We start from the raw sequence: 6,371 nt of genomic DNA on the forward strand, positions 1-6,371 counted from the left end.
TATGGTCACATATGTTCTCAGTGCTGGGAATCCAACAGATAAGGTCCCTATTCTCATGTAGCTTAGATTCCAATGAAGGAGACAGGCAGTAAACAAATGACTAATAAAGAAGGTAGGTTTGGAGAGTGGTGGGTGCTATGGAAAAAATAAAATGACAAGAAAGGTCATGTGAATATGTGAGGGAGGGCATTTCAGGCAGGAAGAATAGTAAGTGCAAAGGTCCTGAGGCAGGAAGGAGCTTGGAGGAGTTCAAGAGGAGAAAAAAGGCCAATGTGGCTGCAGCTCAGTGAGCAGGTTGGGGAGGATGGGAGAGTGGTCAGATTTGTTAAATGAGGAGGTTGAGGAAGTGGGGAAGGGGTAAGTCATCTAGAGCAGTGCAAGGGGTTTAGATTTTATGCTGAATATAAGAGTAAGCTTTCGGTTGAGTTTTATGCAGGGAGTTGCACAATCTGTTTTGCATGTTTGGACAGTTGTCTGGCTGCTGAGTGGAAAGTGGAGAGAAGGAGCTAAGAGCAGCAGGAAGGAGACGAGTTAGAAGGTTAATTCAGTATTCCATGCAAGCAGGACAAGACAGTGGCCAGCTCTGTGGTGGAGAGTGGAGATGAATGAACTCAGGCATAGAGTGAATATGGGGGATGCAGGAAAGAAAGAATTACAATAATATTAACCTGGTGGTGTGCTGTGGACAGGAAACGAGACAACACATGTAAAGTTAACACCTGGTAATTGGTGCAAGTAACGTTATTGAGATGACCATGACATTGGCAATGACTAAGGTGAGGAACAGGAGAAGGAAGAGGAGGCTGTGGCTCACCCTGTCCTTGGGACTAAAGGCAAAGCCACCATGAACCATCTGACTTGCCTTTAGGGTGACAAAAGTTTGACAAAGTCTAGAAAATAGGCAAGCTCTATACTAAATTTGAGAATGAAGAATATTGGCATGTTGAATTTTATCAAATGCTTTCCCTGCATCTTGTGAGATGATTGCATGATTTTTGTCTTTCATTCTGTTAATGTGGTGTATCATGTTTATTGATTTGTATATGTTGAACCATCCTTGCACCCCAGGGATAAATCCCACTTGATCATGGTGAATGATCCTTTTAATGTGCTGTTGAATTTGGTTTGCAAGGATTTTATATTTACGTTCACAGGGATATTGACCTATGATTTTCTTTTATTCTAGTGTCCTTATCTGGCTTTGATGTGAGAGTAATGTTGGTGTTGTAAAATGAGTTTGAAAGTATTTCCTTATCTTCAATTTTTTGAAAGTGTTTCAGAAGCATTGGTCTTAATTATTTAAATCCTTGGTAGAATTCACTGGTGAAGCTGTGTCCTGTCCTAGGCTGTTTTGTTGTTGTTGTTGTTGGTAAGTTTTTTATTATTGATTCCATCTCCTACTCATTATTAGTCTGTTCAGATTTTCTATTTCTTCATGATTCAGTCAACAACATCGACCAAAGATTTTATGTTTCTAGGAATTTATCAATTTCTTCTAGGTTATCCAATTTTTTGTCATATAATTATTCATAGTAGATCCTTTGTGCTTCTGTGGTATAAATTATAATGTCTCCTCTTTCATTTGTAATTTTATTTATTTGAGTCCCCTCTCTTTTTTTGTGGTTAGTCTAGCTAAAAACTTGTCAATTTTGTTTATCTTTACAAAAAACCAACTTTTAGTTTCATTGTTTTTTTCCATTGTATTTTTACTGTTTTATTTATTTCTGCTCTAATCTTTATTATAAAAACCCTCAACAAATTAGATATAGAAGGAACATACCTCAACACAACAAACACCATTATAACAAGCCCACAGTTAACATATTCAGTGTTTACAAATTGAAAGTTTTTCCCTATGATCTGGAATAAGACAAGAACAAGGGTGCCTACTTCTATTGTGTGGATTCAGTACAGTACTGAAAGTCCTAGACAGAGCAATTAGGCAAGAAAAAGAAATAAAAAGCATCCAAATTGTAATGGAATAACTTAAATTGTCTCTGTTTGTAGATGACATAATCTTACATATTAAAAAATCCTAAAGACTCCACAAAAAAAAAAAAAAACAATTAGAACTAATAAATTCAGTAAAGTGTCAGGATACAAAATTAACATACAAAAATCAGTTGCATTTCTATACACAACAATGAGCTATTTGTAGAAAAAATTAAGAAAAGAATCTCACTTATAATGGGATCAAAAGAATAACATACTCAGGAATAAATTTCACCAAGGAGATGAGAGATCTGTAAATTATAAGAAAATTATAAGACATTATACACTGAAAATGATAAGATAGTAATGAAAGAAATTAAAGAAAACACAAATAAATGGAAAGTTTTCCTGTGTTCATGGATTGGAAGAATTGATATTATTTAAATGTTCATAGTACTCAAAGTGGGCTAGAGCATCAATGCAACCCTTATCAAAATTCCAATGGCATTTTCACAGACATAGAGAACACAATCCTAAAATTTGTATGGAATGCAAAAGACCCTAAATAGCCAAAGCAATCTTGAAAAAAACAAACAAACCTGGAGTCAATGCACTCCCTGATTTCAAACTATATTACAAAGCTATAGTAATTAAAACAGTATGATACTGGCATGAAAACAGACACATAGGCCAATGAAACAAAACAGAGAGCACAGAAATAAACCCACACATATATGATCAGCTAATCTTTGACAAGGATTCCATGAATATACAATGGGGAAAGAATAGTCTTTTAATAAATGATGTTGGGAAAACTGGATATCCACATCCAAAAGAATGAAATTGAGCCCTTATCTAATACCATATATAAAAATTAATTTGAAATTTATTAAATACTTAAATGTAAGACCTAAAACCATAAAACTCCTAGAAGAAAACATAGAGAAAATTTCTCCAACATTGGCTTTGGCAATAATTTTTTTGGATATGAGACCAAAGAACAGGCAAAAAAAAAAAAAGCAAAAATAAACAAATGAGACTACATGAAATTAAAATACTTCTACACAGCAAAGGAAACAATCAACAAAATGAAAAGTCAACCTAGGGAGCAGGAGAAAATATTTGCACAAATATATCATATAAAGGGTTATATCCAAAATATATTTGGAACACATACAACTTGACAGTTTAAAAAACATATAACCCAATTAAAAGATAGGCAGAAGACCTGAATAGACATGTTTCCAAAGAAGACATACAAATGACCAACAGATAAATAAAAAGGTGCCCAACATCACTAATCACCAGAGAAATGCAAATCAAAAACACAACAAGATATCACCTCACAGATGGCTATTATCAAGACAAGAAATGTCAAGTGTTGGTGAGGGTGTGAAGAAAAGGGAACCCTTGTACACAATCGATGGGAATGTAAATCGGTGCAGCCATTTTGGAAAACCACATAGAATGTCCTCCAAAAATTTAAAAGTCATACAATTCAGTACTCCTGGATATATCCAAAAGAAATGAAACCAGTATCCAGAAGAGATATCTGCACTCATGTTCATTATAGCATTATTCACAATAGCCAAGGTTTGGAAACAACCTAGGTGTCCATCAATGGATGAATAGATAAAGAAAATGTTAGATGAACATATATATATTGAAATGTTATTCCACCATATAAAAAGAAGGAAATCCTGCCATCTGTGAAATTATGGATGAACCTGGAGGACATCATGCAATGTAGAATAAACCAGACACAGAAAGACAAATACCGTGTGAGCTCCCTCATATGTGGAATCTAAGAAGGTTGAACACATTGAAGCAGAGAATAGAATAAGCGGCTGAGGGTTAGGGAAGATGGGGAGATTTTGGTCAAGGAGTATAAACTTCTAGCTATAAGGTGAATAAGTCTTGGGGATCTAATATGAATATACACCATGCTATAGTTAATAATACTGTATTGCTTACTTAAAATTTGCTAAAAGAGCAGATCTTAAGTATTCCCCACATACCTCACACACAAAATGATAACTATGTGATGATGGATGTGTTAATTAATTTGATTGTGGTAATCATTTCACAATGTACACATAAATCATCACATTGTATGCCTTGAATATATAGTTTTTGTCAATTATAACTCAGTAAAGCTAGAAAAAATTATAAAAAATAAATTTAAGAAAACAAGGTTGGGATAACTTCACTGCGACTTTACACTTTATTCTTTTCTTTCATCAAGATTTAGTAAAGTATGATGTGCAAAGAAAGCTGGTGGAGAGACCTGGTCATATCTATGAGCTCAGAAAAGTTCAACTGACTTCCTCGACATCCACCAGACATCATCTATGCCTTTTCTTTGGCACACCTCAAAGGCAAACAGGACTTTCCAGAGATTTGTGGAGAAGCATGATGAAACAGATTAGCCTTTTCAAATATACAGGGGCCCATCGTGAAGGTCAGGAAGATGACAAATAAGAAAAGGGAACTGTACTGGTGTGCTAGGGCTGCCATAACACAGCACCATAGACTGGGTGGCTTAGACAACAGAAATTGATGGTCTCACAGTTCTGGAGGCTGGAATTCCAAGATCAAAGTGTCTGCAGGGTTGGTCCCTTCTGAAGGCTGTGCAGGAGAAACTGTTGTTCCATGCTCTCCCCTACCTTCTGGTGGTTTTCTGGCAATCTTTGGGGTTCCTTGGCTTGTAGAAGCATCACCCTGATCTCTGCCGTCGTCTTCACATGGCATCCTCCCTGTGTGTGTGTCTGTGTCCAAATTTTCCCTTTTTTATAAGGACACCAGTCATTTTGGATTAAAGCCCACCCTACTCCAGTAGGACCTCATTGTAACTTTAATAATACCTGCAACAACCCTATTTCCAAATGAGGTCACATTCTGAGGTACTGGGGGCTAGAACTTCAACATATGAATTTGGGGGGAACAACATCTAGCCCAAAACAGGAACTAAGGGTCCCAAGAACTTACTATGTACTGGACACTGCGCTGGGGGCTTCCCTAGACCTTGTGAAGTGGTGGCGTTTGGGGAAAGCTTGTTTACAACAGACTTGCAGAGTAGTTTTCTAAATACACATACACATGCACATACCCGTGCATACGTGCACACACATACACATGCACACATACAACGCATGCTTCATTTCCTCTAATAATACCTTGGCTTAGGTTCCTGGAACACATATTTTTAACTGGTGGAGCACAACATGGTAAGTAAACGTGTGAGGAAGAAATCGAGCTAAGGAATATGGAAAAAAGACAGTGGTGAAGTTTGCTGAGTAGCTGTGGCGGGAAGGGGATAATTCATATGTGAATGATTCAACATCGATGCTCACCTACTGGACTTCCAAAGCAAACATACGGCATTTAGAGATGATCTGCTGTTTGCAGTTCTCTGTGTACCTCTTCTTACCAGCTTGGGATAAACAAGAATTGATTGTGTTATGACCCTCTGTTAGTCATTTTGCTAACTAACCTTCTATCCCCTATTTCCATGAAGCAGAAGTAGGAGACAGAACAAAGACACAACCCAATTGGAAAACGGGCAATGGACTTGAATAGACATTTCTTCCAGGACAATATACAAATTGCAGATAAGCACACGAAAAGATGCTCAACTAATCATTAGGGAAATGCAAATTAAAACCATGATGAGATACCACTTTACACCTATTAGGATGGCTATTATTTACAAAACCAACAACAAAAAAGAAAAAGAACATAACAAGCATTGGGAAGGATGTGGATAATCTGAAACACTTGTGCATTGCTGCTGAGAGTGTGAAACAGTACAGCTGCCGTGGAATATGGTATATCAGTCCTCAAAAATTAAACACAGAATTACCATAGGATCCAGTAATTCCAATTCTGGATATATGCCCAAAAGAATAAAAAACAGAGACTTGAATGATAGTTATACACTATGTTTATAGCAGGATTATTCACAACAGCCAAAAGGTAGAAGCAGCCCAAGTGTCTGTTGATGGATGAATGGATACACAAAGTGTAGTGTATACCTACAGACAGCGTAGCATTATGCAGTCTTAAAAAGAAAGGAAATTCTGACACATGCTACAACATGGATAAACCTGGAAGATGTTATGCTCAGTGAAATAAACCAGTTACAAAAGGGCAAACAGTGTATGATTCCGCTCTAATAGTTACTTAGAGTAGTCACAGGGACAGAAAGTAGAAAGCGGTTGCCAGGGGCTAGTGTGAGGGGGTAGTGTAGAGTTATTGTTTATTGGGTACAGGGTTTCAGTGTGGGAGAATGGAAAAGTTCTGGAGATGGATGATGGTAGTAGTTGCATAATAATGTGCATGTACTTAATGCCACTAAACTGGATACTTAAAACTGGTTGCAATGTTACATTTTTAGTTACATATATTTAACCACACTTTTTTATAAAAAGGAAGAAGTA

The sequence above is a fragment of the Microcebus murinus genome, chromosome 17 (genome assembly GCF_040939455.1).
Source record: "Microcebus murinus isolate Inina chromosome 17, M.murinus_Inina_mat1.0, whole genome shotgun sequence".
In the NCBI taxonomy this organism is placed as follows: domain Eukaryota; kingdom Metazoa; phylum Chordata; class Mammalia; order Primates; family Cheirogaleidae; genus Microcebus; species Microcebus murinus.